Raw genomic sequence first — 20839 nt, forward strand, 5'->3', positions numbered from 1 at the left:
TACTGAATGGGTGAAGCTAGGGATTTATAATTCTATAGACTGAAATCAGGGGTGGATTCAGTATCAAATTTAGCTCCTGCTCTCCAATCTGAAGAATTGCTCCACAGCCAGAGATATAGTGCCGGCAGTTGTGTCTTGCTAACTGTGGTTCCTTCAAGTTCCTTCCTAGCTGTGGTAGCTATGTGGAGGCTATCGACAACTTGTGTTATTTGTACCAAATGGAAGGAAAAGGAATGGTGGAGAGAAATTCAGCATTGGCATTAGCCTGATCTCAATGATAAGAGCATAGGGGACCATGGCTTATCATCACATCCAATGGATGGAGTGATGAACTTGAGGTTCCTCTCTACATAGCACTCATGCAGGGATCGGGTAATCTCTGAAAAATCTGTTCCACTGCCTGACTTTGAACCTGAGCCCAGGGGATGAGAGTTCAACACTGTAGCCAACACTATGCAGCATCTTCAGTGTTTGTTCATTGACTGCGTTCTGTGACCGAGTGGGATGACATTACAATTTTGCTTGCCAGCTCCCTTGAAGGAGGTTTTAACCAAGCATGGAGGCAAAGTACTAATGAGGCAGGTATTTAAGGTATGCTGGCACTCTGTACTCTGATCAATCACTGGAGCATGGGCAACTCAGACCCTGACCAGGGAGTGGCTTCCCTTCCCCACCTTTCTGCTATTGACCTTCAACTTGGTGAGAGGTTTGACAGATCTTGTAATGCAGGAGCCTACAAACTCGTAGTTGGGATTTCTGACAGTGATAAACTGAGTTTCAGTTATTCTAGTTGGCCAGTTTTGCTATGTGCATTGAGTGGCATGCAGAGGAAATGCATTTTCTCAATCTTTCTGTGAGATTGATCAATGGAGGAATTATTCCTTTTGCTGAACTCATGGAGTTCCTAGTGGAGTAAAAACAGGGATTTGAATATGTTGTGACTGCAATGTTGGGTTCCCATCAAGAGGATTCTGGTTCAAATCCTGTGGATGGTAGGAGCGAATAGGGCTTGTCATCTATCTATGTGACTCCGATTCAAAGTTTAGAATTATTAATTAGCTTCACCAAAGACTTTCTGTGGAATTGGGGGGACCCTTACACCTTAAATCCACCACTTTTTGCATGACGATGGTTGAAAGTTTCATTTGCTCTAATCTTTTGATTAATTCATTCATTATTATCCGAGTGTGTGGTGAACTGATCACCATACTTTAAACTGATCATCTTTAAATACCTAGTTCCCTAATAATAGACATCGCTAAATGATAATAAATTTAAGCTCTTCGCATTTCAATGTTTGTCATATAAATACTATATTGAGGAGTAGTTACTGAATAGATAACGTCTCAATGAAAAAGTGATAAGAGGTTAACTTACCAAGGCCGTTGTCTGGAAAAAATCGGGGGAAGGGGGGAGAGCCACCCGTTAAGGGGGCACATTTCGGGGAAGGAGAGAAATTAGGAGGGGGCACGCTGAAGGCCTTATCTCCCAAATGTTTATGGGGGTATCAAACACCACGATACTTCCGCTCGCTAGGGCCTTGGATCTTACTTCAGATACACTACTTTCGAGTAGTGGCGGTGAAAACTTTCCGGTAGGAGGCGGAGACGGATCCGCTCATGCGTAATTGAAGAAAAGATAAAGCGAACGTGGAGCATTATCCACGGATTTTTCATCTTCATTAAATAATTGGGTTGTCTTCAAACCCACTCGCTGCATCCAGGGTATTACGCTTTTCTAGTGCATATTGGATTGCAACAGTATTATTTTTGTTCCAGCGTCTTCGGCTGTAGTAGCCTTACCTTCCTTCCATCTCCCGTATCAGCTATCGGCAGGAGACACTTGATGTAGGCATATACCTCGGAGGGACAAAGCCTCGAGCAGCTCGAGGAATATCCTCCCCCCTTCCCCAAACCATTCTCGAAAATCGGCAACTGCGAAGGGTATGCGGTCCAGTCTAATGGCGGCATATAGGCTCGTTAGCCGGAGCAGGTGGTTAATAGTAGCTGCGGCTCTATCATTTACGCGCCCCACTTGACTCGCCTGTCTCAGATAGTGGAGCGAGTTTCACCATTACCCAAGTAACGTCAACGCTCTTCGACAACGAGCCGCAGTCAGCAGTGCAGTTTTTAATCGCGTTCGGTGAAATGGTGTTTGGAAGTCTTTATGTTTTCGTCGCCAGTTTATCTTTTTCGTTGAAGTGGACGTGTTGCAGTGTGTGCAAATGTATTTTTGATTCGAGTTCGCAATAATTTCGCACAGTTCTTATTGTGCGATAAATATTACGTTCGTAGTAAGTACAGTCGGGTTTGGTTCGCACGTGCACTTTAGGAACTTGTTTTAGAGGGGCCATTACCTGGATTTTGTGGTTTCCTAGTGCATATAATGCTATTCAGTGTGTCTCCAGATCTTTTCAGTCAGTTAGAGGGATATTGCTGCGGTTAAATAAGGTAAGTGAAGGTCTTTGCGAAAAATGTTACTTCATTCGTATATTATATAGCTTTTGCTGGAGAACTTGAAGAATTATTCCAGAATTCGAAGTTAGGTAGCATTCTGATGAAAAGTACCGTAAGTAATATCCTGCCCCCTATCTTCCCCACTGTCGAAGGCTTCTCGAAGCATCAGTAGCAGAAGTGCCGAGGATCGCGGTATTAATCACTTCCGTAGTCTCGCGAGGCTTCTTCTCCACCTCAGGAACCTGGATCTTGACTTTGCTACCTTGAAAATACACGGGTCTAGGCCCATGGGCGGAGTTTTGGGAGGGCAAGGGGTACCTGGTCCCCATATCTTAAATGGTATTTTGTCCAAAAAATAATAAACCGGTACATTCAAGTACAATACAAACAAAAACATTTAAAGTTTATGTAAATTTTAGTCTTAGATAGTACTTACAATGTGGTTTTCAGAGGCTGAGTTAAACAAATTTTCCCAGAACACTTATTGTTAAGGGCTATGGAATACCCCCGTTCCACTGGGGGGGGGGTTCATAGCCTCTAAACTCCTGGCAGGATTACTGTCCACTCCTCCCCCAACATAAAACTCTAAACTTCGCCCATGACTAGGCCGTTTTCGAGAGGGAAATATAGGGATGAAACTCATCCCCGAAAGTTTTGGGTTGCCTTGTCCAAAAAGTATGCCCCCTTCAGAAGAAAAACTCTTAAATGAAACCCCTCTTTTAGTGAACCCGGCGACAAATTCCTCCAGATACGTCCTCGAATTGAGAAAATGCGCGTTTCCATGGAACGAGTTCCGCAAATCGCTGTTTGTTCCTTCTTATGTGGTATGCCTTGTGCATAAGCAGATTGTCGACAATTTACCTTACATTTTGAAAATTATGGCCATGGATAAGTTGATACCTGGATTTTGTACTAGTGAGTTTGTACTAGTTTGTACTTGTGAGTTTTGTACTAGTGTCTAGAAGTGGTCACTCAAGTTTAATTTCGTCACAGCATACGATTCAGAGTGTAAAATCAATCATGGTAGGTTTGATTCATCGTATTCAAATGATATGATTTTGTTTACTGTTGTTATTTTCGAGGGAAGTGAGTGCTTGCATTCAATGTATTTCAAAAAAGAAAAAATACTGGATGAGAGAGTGATGTGCCGAATAGTGATTGTTGCAACAAATTGTGGCATGCGTTTGATGTCCAATGTTTCTATCCACTTCTACACATAAGATTTAGAGTTTGTGCGGGTGTGTATATTCTTATATAAGATGTTATTGTTCCCTTACGATTTCAATTATCGTCATAGATATTCCATGTAAATCTATTTGATTGGAAATAAGTTCAGTGTTGTTTTTTCTATTGAGAATTTTTCTCTTGCAAAAATATCTCTACCCTCAACCAACCATCTACTAAAAAGTGTTTTTTTTTATTTGGATGAAAGAAACACTGGTTGGCAAATTAATCAATGATGTGAGACTTTCGTTTTTCGGGTCACGTATATATCTACATCTCCATAATACCCTGTGTTCCACCTCTTGGGTGTTTGGTATGGGTGATAAATTATCAGCATGCATCTCCTAGAAATCTCTCTCTAAAGTAATTTTCTCTTGAATTCTGCGCGATCGAAAATAATTGCTCCAATTTAAACTTAATTAAAGTCAAAATTCACCGCAGGTTCATGATTTTTTTGGATTGTTGTAATAATTTTTTCCGGTTTCCAGCAATCCCTGAGTGATAGTTTTGTCTTGTAAGATTAAACTATCACCGCATGCGTTTTTGGCAATAAAAAGAAGAAGGCTTTATGGAGTAAATACACAATTGTAGTTTTCAGTTACGGAATGTTCCATACCAACTGAAAAGGAGAACGGGTATTTGTGTTTGATGTCGCGAACATGCCAAGAGGACCGGAAGCAATATCTCTGCTTATATTATGGAAAAATTAGTTCGAGCGAACCAATAAGGACTATTTAGGGCGCAGGTCACGGCGTGGTGGTGCTATCTCTTAGGAAATATTTTCATAGATCGGTTTTTACCAAGACGGGCCTGAGGGTATGAATAAGGTGAAAATCCTGTGTGATGACGTTCTTTCGCAGCTGAGGCCATCATTTCCCTGTTTATAGTCAACTTTCATTCCACTGCCACTTGGCGGGCCTGACTGACTCCTGTTCCTAGTTGCACACTTTCCATTAACCTCTTGTTCCTCTTTCCGTGTCCGTTTTCACTAGCATAGGCTATTGAAGATGAGCTCTCAAACATATTTGAGTTGGTTTTCGCGATCTCCAAGAGGTGGTTTGCTGTATAAAATTTTTAGGCCCACTGTTCATGCTTCTTATGGGAACTAGATAATTCAGTTTTTTAGATATCTTTTGCTTTTTGAAATTAAGACGAAGCCTATCTCGGTATTAGCTGTAAAGAGTGGTGTGTTTCCTTCGCATAAACGTAGTATGTTATGTTGAATTTGTGAATACTAATTTGGAGCATGTGGTGAAGAAAATGGAAAAAATTAAAAGTGGATATTTTGAAATCGTCCCTGACGTACCTTATACTTCGTTTCTTGGTTGGAACCGCCTAGTCATTGGCCGCTACGGTACGTGGGGTTTATCGTGATTTGAATATTCCCTTCGGCAGTGGCGTAACTAGGGATATGCTTTTGGAGGGATGAGGGGGCCATGGGGGTGGGAGGGCTACCACCCCAGGAAACTTGGGAGTTCAGGAAAAAAAGGAAAAATAACATGCCTGAAAAAGCATTTTACATAATTTATACAAATTACAAATATTTAAAGTAAAAAGGAACAGTTCAAAATTATCATGTCAATAGTACTTAACAACTAAAATAAGAAAAGAAAAACAGGATTTAGATCAACTCTTTGATACGGATAGTTTTTCAATGAATAAAGGAGGTTTATTCGTATCTACCTTGCCTAGTGTATAATTTCACCTCGATGAATTCTTTTGATTATTTTTTTTACTCAAAGTTTATGCAGAGGAAGCGTGAATGATTTTTTTTCATGTAAACTGTGCTGGGACTGCCGATGCAGGTGTGTAAATTGTAGGGCTACTTGTTGCAGGACTGTTGCCTATTTTTTTTGAGTCAAAATGTTCCATAGTTGTCGAACAAAATACGTTTTGTTTTTCGGTATTCTGGCGGAATATATCTCATGCCGGAATCTATTGGGGCAGTTTCATTCACCAAAGAAAACGAAAGGCATTGATTGCGATTCGTTACTCACCATTGGTGTATTCATGATATACAAATTATTTGGTCTTAGAAATCCCAGTTTAGACGAATGATAAAAGTCAATTTTAACCTAATTTGAAAAAGGCCAGAATGGCGCCCATGCGATGCCACTCCACGTGACGTCCCAGGGACCTAGATTCTATTCGAGTATATAAGAGTTTCAGTTCGTCCGAGATTACCAATGCATTCATGAGGCACAGAGCTCAGGGAAACATTTCTTAATAACCATGTATTAAAATTGCCTGAGGACGGAAAGTTCCCTTCGTTTGATAGGGTATTAATATTCCTTATTTAAGCCAAGCGCTAATTGCTATCAGGGTACTCTGCTACCTGCTAGCAGCCTGCATCGTATCAGCGCTCAAAGCCTCGCCCCAAGGTCACCCCACACGGCGGCAGCGGGAACCAGAAATACGTCACACGGACTTTACCCAGCATTCCCACTTAGCCGTCGCGTTTTCGCGCTCTTGACATTTTTCAATTTTCGTTTAATCGCGAAAAATAGATATCATCATTTGAAAATCTAAAGGCGTTAAATGCTTACTCCAGGAGTAATAATCTTTCGATTTAGGTTATAAAAATAATAGGAAACCACCCTGTCGTCCTTTTTTATGCATCCCCGATAGATAGCATTAATCGCTTGGTCGCCAAATGAGTTCGGTTATATCATGCAATTCTATTTGATCTATTTGTTTCCTATGTTGCTATATATTTATTTGAAATAATGGCCTCGTAAAAGAATATTAGCTATATAGCTATGAACCAGGGGAAAAAGTCCAATGTATTCAAAACATTTCCAATTTTACTCTGCCATGACTTCTTCATTAATTTTTGATAAAGAACGAGAAATCTTGCCTCCTTCTATTTTTCTACTGAAAAAGTTATTATTTTTTAAGCAACTAAACGAAAATAAACGGAGGTTACTTTCAGTTATAGCTATAGTAATGTGTTATAAGTATAATTTTTATATCTGGTATTCATTATTCTAACGCTATCACAGTTTGATGCTGGCGCAATAGAATATTTGTGGACTTCGCAGGTGGCAATTTAAAAACACCGGTTTTTTTTGCAGTAGAATGGGGGTACCTTTCCTGGTGTATTTATTGAAATCATAGATTTACATTATTTGGCGGCATCTCGTAGGTTTGGAAAATCCAGCGGTTTTTGTTCGTGCGAATAAAAAACGTTGAATAAAACAATCGTCATTCCTATTTTACGGAGGCTGACGTTAAAGACCGGCATTATAGGATCAATAAAAATCGTGCTCTTGAGCCAAGCGGCTGTGGTTACAGCTACGCGCAGGAAAAAGCCGTTTTTCGAAAGGCATTACGTGATATATGGTTGCTATGAAGGCTTGCTCAATAACGTCCATTTGCGTTTCCACGTTCGTGACGCGCGGACATAACAGGAAACGGGAGTTATTTTTTCTCGCCAGCGTCGTCGCGGGAACGGATTTTTTTTCTTTCTCCTTCTTTTAACCAACAACGTTATTCAAACAGCCATCGAGTGAGGCTTAGCTCTTCACTTGGATTACTCTTCAAATCCTTGTTTTTTTATTTTTTTAAATGGCCGTCCCTTAAAATTTTTCCCTTGAGTACATATGATGCGGGGACGAAGCCATCATTTCCTGTTTGCCTATAAATGTAATATGCGGGTTTGATCGTTGAAAGTATCTTAGATTGACATTTACGTTCCAAAGCTTCCGCCATTTAAATTGTAACGTAATCAAGTTGAAAATAAAATTAGTAAGAGTGTGATCCGTAACGTTGCTTGGAAGGAGATTTCCAATGTACTCTGAATATTAAATTCTTAAGAATTCTCACTATTTACCATTAAGTAATCCACGCGTAATTGATTGCCCCTTTATGGAGGATTTTTTTCTGTAAAAATGATTTTGTTGATAAAGAGGGTTGCTTCAGGCTTAGTCTGGTGGAATTCTAACATGTTGCAATTTAAATATAACAGAATTTTCCAAAAATACTTCAAATTTCTTTACGCGACCTGTTTCAGTACCTACATTTTGTGTTATCGTCAGGTGGCATCGTTTTAAATGTGTTATATTACCGTCCCCTAACGATAATGCAGAATGTATTGAGGCTCACCGTGTAAAGAAAATAAAAGTATTTATAGAAATTTGGCAGTACATTTTACTTTACAATTTCGTTGATGTGGTGAAATAATTTTCAAGCACTGTGCTGTGGTATTAAAATAAGAATGAATCCATAGTTACAGAAAGATTTGAAATAGATCGGAAATTTAGCTGATGTGTCATCATGAATGTGGTTATTAGAGCAGCGATGCTACGTGTTGAGAAAACTTCCATTCTAAATATGACATCTTATTTCATTTACTTACATTTCTTTCATAATTTGTGAAAATTCTAAGTAGTTTTTTCTTAGAGCAGAGGAAACTAGAACTAGATGTGTGCACTTGTTTTGTGATGTACTATCCTATCCAATGTTGTTATGTGGCGGATAAATTGGCATTGAGAAGTTCACTGAGGTATATAATTATGGGACTATACGCTATTTTAACGGAATATGACGTAATGGAAATCCATTGTGCGCAGAATTGATTCGGATTATTACCTAGTCTATGATGTGCCCTCTGTTTCTTTTAGATCTGAACCCAGGTTAAAGGAAAATATGCAACAGCTGTGCTGTATCATAGTTCCTTAGGATTTATGAAAAATTTCTGGGTAATAAAGCGAGCAGCGCAGTGTACGGCCGTTTACATTGTGCTTGACTGCGTTTCTCTTCGCTAAGATATACCGAGATTCTACCATAAATCTATAGTTATTTCAGTTTTGATGATTATTTTTTTGGTCTCTCCTAAGAGAGAATGCGCTTTGAAAAAAGGTAAAGACGTCTCTCGGTTCTTGGTATTAGCTGCAACCTGTGCGTGGGATAAGAATTTACCTACATCACTGACTAACTATAGAAAGTATTGGCAGAGCCATTTCAAAATAACGAGGAAAAGTTAGGATTTTTTCAGGCATATTCTCTTCTTTAAGTTTTACCCATCGCGTCATTACGGTTGACACACTATGGAGCGACTATTTCACCCGGCTGTGGCCTTTGTCGAGGGATCTTTAGAATTCTTCTTTGCATTGAAATTAATGGCAATTCAATGGTGTAAATGGGTTGAAGGAGATATCATGTTTTTGTATTCGTTGAATGTGTTAAATGAGGGATTTTTCAATGTTATCGTATTTTCCCTCTAATTTAGGGTGCTGGCTCAGTAAAATTGTCAAATGAAATCCCCGAGACAGCGAGGAAATGAGATCCTGGATAAATTTACTTGTCATTAGATTTTTGGTACTCCAGATTTTCTCAATGCTCAATTGTGAATTCAATGTTTACAAATGGAATTTTGAAAACAACGAACTCTAAAAATATCATTAGTCGGTTTTCAGTGTTTACTTTCAATCGCCTAAAGGTGATGATCATGATGATAAATCCTTCAAACTGAGGTTGTGTATCATATTTTAATTGCAGACTTTGAATAAGTTTAGTTATTTTGATAAATTTAAGTGAATATTCTGAAGAACCAATCATGCTCGGAGTATTATTCGTGGTGCTTTTACTTAAGAAATAATTAAGTAAACGCTCTGAGGTCGATGGCTGGAGGCAAGCAAGCTTTTATTGACGAGGGATTTGTCCCATTCAATTCTTTGTCCCAGTTTTCTCGCGGTTGAGTGGTTTCCGAACTTTGTTGGGCGAGTTTCGGAAGACGGAGCGGGAGAAGGGAAGCATTTGAAATCTCGGTTGTTCAACGTAACTTGACTGCCAATATCGTCTTTATTGATTAGACTAAGAAGGCATTAATGCAGTTTCAAATTGTTTGCCAGTGAGGTCTTGTATTTACTGGCCTAATTCATTATTTCAATGAGGAAATCAGGTTTTTCCAGTTGTAAAAAAATGTGAATTTCACCTCTTAACTGCCGATAAAGTATTTATAGCCCGTGGTTCTATCTGAAACATAACGATATCATAGTATCATATTTGGCACAAATCTTATGTAAATAAGTTGCCTGTTTCCTGAGTAAATATCAACTAAGTTATTTCTCTGCTCACGGAGCACATACTTGTATCAGCGATTTGGATTTGAAGATAGACGAGGAACCTAATTTAGGGAGGACTGTATCGCGATATTTTCGTAATCGTTGCGTTTCAAAATCAACGGAATCCAAAATAAGCTGTAGAAATACTGTTTTATTGTCGTGGTCTTGCTGCATTTCTACATTAACTTAAAATATATGACAAGAAGATTAAAAAGCCTTAACTAAACGGAGCACGAGGGCTCAGTGATGGAGCACTTAAAAAGAGCATTCTGAGTGATTACCATAAGTAATACTTGATTATTCCATAGTAGGTGGAATGAATGGTGATTTGAGGGTTAGCTAGTGAGAAATTGCCACAAAAAATTGTCCCATTAATATTTCCCGGCAAGCTACTTGAGGAACCAGACGGTCTATGATATATTGGTTTCGCGGGGTGTTCATTTATCTATGAGCGTGCACGAGAGGAGAATTTAATTCCTCGCTGCGGAAACAAGAAAGGGGCGAATCCGCGAACACCTCGTTTATCGCAATGGGGAGCGTGAACGCACTTGTGCGTTCGCGCGACTACGAAGACGAGAGAGAGAAGAAAAAACGAGGAATCTCATCGCAGGGAGCCATTAATTTGAATGGTTTTCCGCCGTCTTCCTCGAAATAGATTTTTTTCATCGCGGCGTGAATTTTGTACGAGCGTGCGGAATTTGCCTCTGCAGGTCGGGGGAAGTGCGGGGTTCCCGTCGTCCCTCTCTTCCCCACACTTATAACCCCTTCCCTCCCCTTTATGCATGCATGTATGTATGTATATACCTCTCTTCTCCTCCTGACTTTCTGCTCCTACGGCATGTCTCCGACCCCCTCAACCCCTTCAATGCCCCTCAGCGCTGCAGCTTCTTGCCCTACAGAGTCCCTTTGACAAGGAAACCTACTTTGTAATTCATAACTTATTTAAACTTCTCCTTCCTTCCGTCCTTTCTGTCCTCCTGGGCTCACTCATCCCCTCCTCCCTCTCTCCCCACCCCACACCATCGTCCGAGTAAGAATCCCTCCAACCTTCACCCCCCCCCCCCTCCCCAACTTTCTCCTCCCCTCCCTCCCACTCTCAACTTCTCCCACACTATCTTTTTATCCTTTTTTTTACCGTACTTACCTCTCCCCTCATCTGGGGGGCCAGAGCTTTACTACCACAGCTTCCCGCTCCTCAGTCTGACAGTCCTCTCTTTTTCGTCATAACGTCTCTCGCCTAACCTTCTCCGTGTTCCCCCCCTCTCTCAATTTACCCCCACCCTCGGTTTCCCTTGCCCACCCTTCCACGGCCCGTTCCCACCAGTCCGATCGTCATCCTTTTACCCTCTGCACACTGCCAGTGCTCCCCAAGGCGAGCTAGAAGTTTTCATGTTTGCCCGAGCACTACTGACCCCATACCCTTTTTCCCCCTCCTCTCTTTAATCCCCCTCCCTCCTCTCCCTCTCCATTCTCCTCTCTGATACTATTTCCATGTCATTCTTCCGTTTTCGTGGATTTAAAGCGCTCAAAAATACAATTAAATTCGCGGAAAACGATCATAAAATGCGGATGGTATTTCTCAGGAACTGAAAATAATATAAGAACTCTTCTTTGAGCCTGATAAGAGCTCTGAAAAAATTACCTCATACGCTTCATTGCTTCATTTACTACTAGAAATCATGTTGAGCGCATATGTCACTAAAATAATGAATTTATTTGGAACTTTACTTTCATTCAGTATTTCAATAAAAATACAACATATTCAAGTTTAATTCATGGAAATACCCATTATTTCAAGGTCCAATAATGTAAATTATGGTAAATCATACTTTTTTAAATAATTTGAAATTTAATTGTAATTATGAGCTCACGAAACAGTCCATATTATATAATTTATAATGTAAAGTAATTCAGAAGCTTAATTTTATATGATGCTTTATAAAATAAATGAATATTCTTCAAATTTTTATTTATCTATGACAAAAATAGAATGTTGAAAGTCTAATAAAATTACATTAGACTAAAAAACTTTTACATTGTGTGGCTTGACCATATAATGAAATGGATAAAAGTTTTGCCTTAGTTTCTTAGCTCTTAAACCGTCAATTGTGTTGTATTATGCCAGTAATCATTTAATCGCGAGCTTTTATTGTAGTGAGTATATAATTTTCTTGATATCCCATACAAATTGATAGCTCTGTTAGAGGAATTTTGAGAATATATAATTACATATGAAGCATATTGAAAATAAGTGTGCCCATCGTTTTTCGTTGTATATGAAGTAATATACTTGTAGCCCTTGCCAGGCTCAAAGAAAATTAATTTTATTCTTTTGAGTTCACGGGATAAACGTTGTTTTATAAAAGAATTTTTTGCTAGTAATTTCTAGCGGCCACTTTTGGAACTAATCTCCATATTTGATTTTTAATACTGAATATTACTTGAGATACTGTTCCATTCAAGAATATTGCATTTTCATCCAGTTCTGAGCTTTCTCGAAAATTTTAGGGCTTCAGCTAATCTGAAAAGTGGTCGATATCAAATATGTCACCGAACTGAACAGAAGATAAACCCCTTGTGAAATTAAGAAAAACGAGGTAAAAAATAGTAAATCCCTGGTAAAGAGTGGTGGCTGAGAGGCAGGCACGTAGCAACCAGGATTTGGGGGCCTCTTCCTCTCCCCCCCCCTCCTAAAAACTTTTCCCTTGTGGCAACTACCCGCAGTGCATCTGCTGTGGAGACCACAAGCCCAGGGGCACTGACACTCTGACACTCCATTTTGCAGTAAGCGTTGTTACATTTTATAGAGTTTGCAAATTATCAGCAATGAACCTATTTTTCAGCTTTATGCAAAAGAAATATGTTGCTGATCTAGTGAAATATAGAATTTATTTATTTAATTTTCGTCACTCCCAAAAAAAAACACTATTTGGTCCTTTCATAGGGCGGGTTACAACAATTAACATAGGGCAACCACAGAAAACCATGACTAGAGCTTTGTTCGCGTCGCTGCCACTTCTGCACTTTCCTGCACCTTTCTGCCACTTTTGCGTTCGCGTCGCGGAAGTTGCAAGTGACGAACGCTGTTCGCGTCGCGGGTGCAGGTTCAAAAGGTGCAACTTTTATCTGCACCTTTTGCACCAGCTTCGGAGGTGGAGCAAAAGGTGCAACTTCAGGAATCATGGGAAATAGCAGACGAAAACCGGCGGAAAATAAATGGCCATGATAGATAATTGGAAGGTATTTCATTTTGACGTTACTTCTTCGGAAATAAAACATCTGATATTTGAAATACATCTGACTGGGTGAAATATTAATAATAATAATTTTTTTCAAGTGGTTAAATAGTAAACAAAAGCGAACTTACTATAATATATAGTCAAATGAAATGGACGTTTCTCATTAAACGTGGCAAAAGTGCTTATTCAAATGAAAAATACCTTAGTTTTAGCATAGTAACCTATCAATAAACAATTTTCTAAAACGATTTGTTCGCATCGTCGACTATACATTTACTATAACTCCCACGGAGGACTGATGCCAATCCAATAGCAATTTCTTAAAACGTACCGTAGGTATATGTTCTTTTCTCGTTAATGAAACAGTATCGTGAGTGGATCCATGTAGTGTTGTCAAAATGACAGCTATACCAATGTAGACAAGCACAATGAATTACTCTTCGATGAGGATGGAGTGGTATTTGTCGCTATGGTAGGTGAAATTGTGATTAATAAAAATGTTTTTTTGCCACAACTGACACTTAGAATTATGACTTCGAATAATATGACGTCTTTCACACCACCAACCTTCTCAATGAAATGCACTATGATATTCCGTTATTTCGATTCATGAATGCTAATTAATCTTTCCGCAGTATTGAACGAGTTTTTCATTATTTTTCACCATGATTTCTATGAAATAGATGATCGTTTACAACGATAAAAATACTATCTCAGATTCTAGATAGGGGCAAAGAGTTCCTCGACGATCTTGGGACTACAGAGGTAATACTTATATTATATACGACCATGAGGCCATTGAACCAACGAACCACTTGGACCAATATGGAATGAGGCAGCCACAAATATCCTTTCATTCATATGGGCAGTAAAGGTACGAAGGAAATGCCAGACACAAAAATATTCGGACAATGCCTTCCAAATGACCAAATTGCCTTTGGTCATTACACTTAAGAATTTCATTTGGGACCACTTCTTGCTCCCGAAAAATTCGAACGAGATTACCAAATTGTTAGTCCCGGTGGTCACGAATCCTTTTAAAAAAGTTGTTAAGTAATTTTCCCTATCTACTGGAAGTAATCGAGTAAAGAAATTAATGCGTAATAAAAATGTAATAGCCTTTAATAAAAACAACTAGCATAACTAAAAGGCGTATATGAAGTGAAAAGGCAATGTTTACATCTAAATGGTAACTTTAGCTCATTGAAACCTTTCTCACACCAATTAATAAACTTAGGTCTAGGATATCGATATCAAATTTGCCATAATTGCGAAAGATTAAAACCTTATTCTTAATAAAGGAAGACGTAGAGGCATTTGCAACGCAATGCCAATACAATCAAATAACAAACAAGCAATAAACAAATGTGTTCAATATTAGTTCAACCAGAATCATAACAAACCCGAGTAAATCGCGACAATTACTGGAATAACACGTTATATCTATCCCGCGGCTGAATGAAAGCTGGGAAAATAACATTACATTCTTCATAAAAATCCTCTTCGACAATGTTTATTATAATCATGTCCCGCGCCATTTTTGTTGTTACGTTGCCGTTCGCGTCGCACGAGTTGAACCTTCCTGCACCCGCCTGATTTTCATTGCACCTTCCGGTGCAGAAGGTGCAGATGGAGCAAGCGACGCGAACAAAGCTCTAGTTAGGGATTTCCTACTCAGGTTGGACTCGAGTCAGGCGAAGACTACCGTCACCGAGGCCGGCAAAATTAAAAAAAAATAAGTTTCCTGATGCGTGCGAATTAACGACAAAATACAAGTATGAACAACCCAGATAAAACCCAACCTCACCTCGAAGCAAATTTATGACTATGTGCCCGCCGAGTGGGTGGATAAGTGGACTAAAGTCCCAGGTTCAAATCCGGGTGTTAAGCTTTCGGGTAATCTAGGTCAATAACTCCTCGTGGTGATAGTTAGCCCACGCAAAAAGGGACTGTTGCATGCAATCTTCTGGTTCGGCATAGAATATTTTTCGAGTGTCATTGAACTCGATAGCTACACCCTTTTCCCTAACTGGAACTCTTGAGATAAATTCACGGCATGAATGCGGAACAGATTCTACCCCGTGAGAAAGTTCTGCAATCTAGGATTGTGGAATAGATTTTTAGGAATGCTTGGCCTAGATTCCTATAAGTAATTTGACCATGCATGGCGGCTTTTATGTTGGCCAAATATTATAATGGATTTTTTTTAGTAGAAAGAGGCTTGTCGAGTTAGTCATTTCTGCGAAGTTTATAAATAATAACAGGGTAGTTCATGTGATGGGTTCGTCAGGTCTTTTTATTTCTCAGAATTTTAGGAGCAATTTTATACGCCGAAGGTTTGAAACGAAAAAAACGAGAAAAAGCTTTTTCAATTGACAGAACACAGAATATTGTTACCGAGCGCTATTTTTTTATTAAAAAAGTAAAGAGAATGAGGGAGAAGGTGGTTTTTATTTAGCACGAAGCGCGCCAAATACGGTTCACAGCCTAGTTAACTGTTATTGTCAGCGATTAGATAGATTTGCGCGAAGTCAAAATAATTGAGAATATCGTTTTGATGGAAGGGATGGGATATTTTGTGGATTACTACTTTTGCCTATGCATCAAAGCCTTGGGGGAAGGGGTTCATGTTTCAATCGTGGAGTGCGTATGATCAATGTCTTCCACTGTCGTTTTCATTTAAAATAATTTACGAATTTTCAGGCTCTTACTTCTAAGCCTAGTATCACGGGCACTTATTGTGATACTCTGGAGCAGCAAGACCTTCCTGTTGTTCTAACTTCGCCTTGACGATTTTGTGAGGGCTTTCTGGGTGCGTGGTGCAGTTCTGTCGGGTTCCTCGTGGCACGGAACTGCGGCTACTGCAGACGTTTCTCTTGATGTGCCTACAATAGTCAGTTGTTCATCTGATTGGATTTAACGATAACTGAGGTCTCCGTTAATGAGCATGTCAATCAGTGTCGTAGCCGGGGATTTTGTTCAGGGGGGGGTTCAAAACCAGGGGGGAAAATATTTGAAAAACAGGGAACTAAGTAGAGAGTTTTAAACTAATTTTAACACTTTTCATAATCGAAAGACCTCATTAAAAAATCTTCAGTAAATTCACGTTTTTTCAATATTTGGTTCCTTTATGATGCAAAGTGAGTGTGCTTTTATATTTCGGAGGTTCGGACCCCCTCCTAGCTACACCACTGATGTCGATTGTGATTTCACTCGCTGAACTGAATTTTCGAATTGTTGGAACCAGGTTGCGGTCGAAAAATATTGTACCATTTAAACATTTGGCAGAAGCCACAGGTTTCACCCATTGAGGGGATGATCGGAAGAAGACACTCCTTTTAGTCTCAATCACGCCCCAATGAAGTCGTTTTCTTATCATTTTGTTATTGAGGAATCCACGTGAAAAGTGATTGAGTAAATTTTACTATGAAATAATCTATTTGGCTTGTTTTGTTGGGGCAAAGAATCACGAACTATTCTGCTTCATGGAATCGATCGAAAGGGCTCATTTGTCTGCGAAGAAGTCATTGTAGCGCTTAGTGCGAGATTGTGGGATCCTGACCATTTTAGTCCGCGTGAAAAATTACGCCTTCTGATGCGCATAGCAGTTGAGGGAGGAATGTGTGATAGGGGTTCGGGAAAGGAACGGAGGGGAGAGTAAGAATATTGAAAGCAGAATTCATTTAAAATATAGGTATAGAATGATGAGGATAAGTGTACAATTTGACTTTTGAAGCATTCAGACGGGCTCTGCGAAGGAAGGACGATGGCCCGTTCTTTCCTTTCTGAGGCGAATAACTCGAGGCATTCAAATCCATATATGACCCTTGGCGACTTAAATGTTGGCTGTGGAAATCGTAGGGAAACAGTAGCACGCCTCCGGTTGCACTTTTCGAGCCGCAAGTACCAGTTTTTAGAATAGAGCCTTTCATTACCTCAATCGGATATTGTGAAGTGTCATAATCTTTTGCTGTAATTGTGTTCTGCTTGCTGCCTCATTGCATAAACGAAGTTGGTCTCCGTTCGCTTTTCACCCTGGAAACTACTATTGATATACGATGAATTTCGGCTACATTACTCGCTATCGGTTTCCAAGCCATCACTAAATATATATTTAAAAGCTTCTTAATACGCAAACTTTCAGTCGTGTTGCCCCCATAGCCGTCAGAGCCACGGAATACTCGCTTATAGCTGCTCTATTGTAGCTACGCCGTTGATCTAGGCTCGAGTCCGGGGGTCAGAATCGCCAAGGATTTGATGTTTCAAAATTATCGTGGATCTATCTTCTCAAGTAAGAAAAAAAATGAAGATCTTTAAATGGAATTGTTGAAATGTTTTAGGTCCTGACTTCAAAATTACGCTATTGTCGTGAGTCGAAAATTTCACCATCGACTATCCTCCTCGGTTCTGGCGTTTGACAGACGTTCGAGTTTTTTCACCGCTTGGCTAACATAAGTTAAATCTCGTTATCGCAACTAGTTCAGTGCGTTCTGACAGATGACAGAATCATACAGAAGCATGATTCACAGAAATCGCTAATGTTTTTTTTAAACATCTAATTAACCTGAAATACGTAGATACACCCCCGGAATGAAGAGGATATGGCGGACTAGGCGATCGATTTGATCCCGTTCCGGAATTTTCACTCCGCGTTGTGGAATTTCGTTATCCCTGCGTGTGCTCATATTTGCGGGAATCCCTGCATCATCATAATACCTCTTTCCTCTCTTTTCTTCCTACCTCATGGTCCATTCTCTTTCTCCCATGTCATCCACTCCTCATGCATGCCATTCGACTGCGACAGTCCGTGCAGCAAACAGTCTCCTCTGTCACTGCCCGCGTGTGTGTCTCTGTGTGTATATATACCGCTCTTCCTCGTCCGCCGCTCTCGTTACTCGGCTTGGTTTATAGTCCGCACTATGCCGAAATAGTATTATTATTATTTTATCTTTTGCCATAAATTCCCAGGGTTTATTTTTTTTATCCTGTCGCCCGGGAGGGTTGTTGTGCCTGGGGCCAGGTGCGCGATTAAATTTGCATATTTGACGTGAGCCTTTAGTCACGCCGCAGTGACTTAGTCCATTTATTGAGGCGTAATTTTGATGGACGCAGCGCGCTCTATAAAGCGCTTCTCTCGGCGTCGTGCGCCTTCGTACGTCGTCATTTCTTTTCCCGTCAGACAGGGCCGATGCATGCGGAATTTTTTCCAGACTCATTTGTATACGGCCTGCACTACGGAATGTGTGTATTTTTTTAATACGCACAAAGTGCCGAAAGCTTTTCATTTTTGATATCTTATCATTATTCTGTCGAAAAATGCCGAGTGTGGTTTCCTTTTTCTTTCGGTACATACTTTGCTAAAAGGTCGGATATAACCCCCATTAATGTCCACACAACATATTAAATATTTTCAAGTTTTAAAAGCCCGAAGAAATATTATTTGGCAGTACTATAAATTCATTGGTTGCTAGTGTATTCTCTTATTAATTTAAGGTAATAAAGCGATAATGTAAAGTAAATTATTTATTATCTGCTTGATGGAACTCTGTAGGGATGCCATTCAATTTTGTTCGAGGTACTAAATTAAAACAAAGTAGAAATTGCAAATTTAACGGATCTGTCCTTGAATCACTTAGTTATTGTTTTGTACTTCATTGATTATTTGGATGAAATTTATTCATTTTTGTTTGAACGTAGCGAGTTTCAATTATTAAGAGAAATTAATTTAACCATTGCAAGTGAAAATTGAGGATGATCATATTTTCTATGTGGAGGAATTTGGCATTGCCAAATGATTCAATTTTTTCCGGTGAATTTCGGTAAAATTTGGCTTGAGGCAAAAAATAGAAAAACAAAATATTTTGGAAACCAGAATTCTGATTAGTCGATGTCATTCTGGGATTAATGCATACTAATTGAGAGAAAATTTCAGGGTCACACTGTGGTAAATATTTTTTGCCTCTAATTGTTTCACATAACAACTCTTCTCAAAGAATACACGTTTTTAGGTTAATTCATGAATGACTTATATGCTTTGTCTTCGGTTTCGGTATTCGTCCACAGGTGAGAACAAGTTATGAAAGTATTAAATCAATTGTAATTTTTGGTTACAAAGCTAAGTTCAATCATCGCTTATTGCTTTTAACGCTTTCAGCATGGCTGGTTGTGACTTCACAGGAAATGATCCCGGGCGTTAACCGGCAAGGGTATGGATAGACTTGGGTTGGCAGAATGGATCAGAAAAGTCAAGGTAGTCATCTCAGTGATGCGGTAGTACTACCTGCCTTTAAGTTGTCTAACCTTGACCAGAATTCTTTTCTAATGGAATCGATCGTGTGACTTCTTGTTTCGCTAGTGTCGACTTCGTTGCTTCCATAGATGAGCGTTTGTCGACATTTTTCTTCTATAAATTAATTCAAGCTCCCAGTTATGAACTGCTAAAATGAATTATGTGTATACTGCTCCATTCCATTTTTCCAACATACTATTTCCCGCAGGGTCTGAATGGAAAAGTGTTTTCGTGCGCTTTAGTTTGTTTTTTGAACGGATCCTTCCGTGCAAAGTTTTCATTGCAAATTTTAAATGTAAGTAGGCCAGAAAATGGTCTTGGTTTTCTTGCTATTTAAAAGGATTCTTTATTATGCCGGGTGCATCCCCGTATACATACATAAAAATACCCAGTTTCGCTGGGCAATTTATTAAAAATTTTCTCTTAGGCTTATTTTCAGTAGATCACTGGGCAAAGTGTTATATTTGGTTTTGAGTATGTGAAATTTTCTGGCGTTTCGGTCTATTATGTAAAAGAGTGTTTTAGCTCGAAATACTGAAGATTATTTATTTAACTTCAATAGTGAGGGTAAATGCAGTAATAACATTATTTTTCATTCTGCCACCGCTCGATGATGGCGATGACAGGTTGCGACGCGGAAGTTGAAGTTGGATCTTTAATCTTGTTGTCATGTAATCATTTTAATTAAATTCTAGAGTTAATGCATGAAACAGCAAAGCAATGGAAGCAGATAAGCTGTAACTCACCCATACTAATCCAAACGTTTCATCATTACTTGTGTGTATTGAAACAAATTTGAATACATGAAATCATTAATTTGATGAGTATTAATTTTGACTTGCGAGGAAGAATTCATCTTAGGATAAAGTGTGAATTTTAGTAACTTTGTTTGGTCTTTCCTAGTGCCTTTCGATTAGTTTAGGTATGGAGAATGAGATTGAGGATATTTTAATGAACATAATAATCAAGTTGCAATTCTCTGGATAATTCAACGAGAGAATGCATTCAGTTAGAGGTATGATACCTAAGAGATTAGTAAGAATTTCATAAAAATTTGGCAAGCATCACTGTAAGACAGCATGAAAGGAAAAGATAATAAACTACTTCGTTTGATTTTTGTTGTAATAATTTTCTTATTTTCTCACTTTATCGAAAGGCGAATCATATGCTATCCCCCTCGGATGAATGAATATCACGGTGCTCTATTTTATTTCGTCGACGCGATGGAAGCATAAAATCTCAACGCTTAAATTAATTCCTTTACTACTCTCTGCAAGAGAAAGAACTTCCAGTAGTGCGTGCATAATTGAGCGCTTTTGCTAGAAAGTAATAAAAATCTTTCTTCGGAACGCAAAGCAATATTTGCTATTTTTACAGAAAGGACAAAAGTTGGCGAAAAAGAGATCAAATGTACCATAAAATTATTATTCCTTATTTAATTGCTTAGTTATGAGTTCCTATGAAATTGGTTTTAGGTATTTATGAGTGCTTCATCAATTGCATTGTTTAATACGGGAAACATCGTAGTGTTGAAATTAGGCAGAGAACAAATTAAATCAGTCGGCA

The 20839-nt window shown here is 39.1% G+C and overlaps 1 long non-coding RNA gene across 1 annotated transcript in view; it reads left to right on the forward strand.

Annotated features, from left to right (window-relative positions):
• The first annotated feature begins 2133 nt into the window (after window positions 1-2133).
• Window positions 2134-20839, forward strand: part of LOC124153522 — a 388339-nt gene continuing 369633 nt past the window's right edge. Inside the window, exon 1 of the long non-coding RNA XR_006863675.1 lies at window positions 2134-2450. This is a non-coding gene — a long non-coding RNA (uncharacterized LOC124153522). The remainder of the gene's footprint in view (window positions 2451-20839) is intronic.

This window comes from Ischnura elegans, chromosome 1, assembly GCF_921293095.1.
Source record: "Ischnura elegans chromosome 1, ioIscEleg1.1, whole genome shotgun sequence".
Taxonomy (NCBI): domain Eukaryota; kingdom Metazoa; phylum Arthropoda; class Insecta; order Odonata; family Coenagrionidae; genus Ischnura; species Ischnura elegans.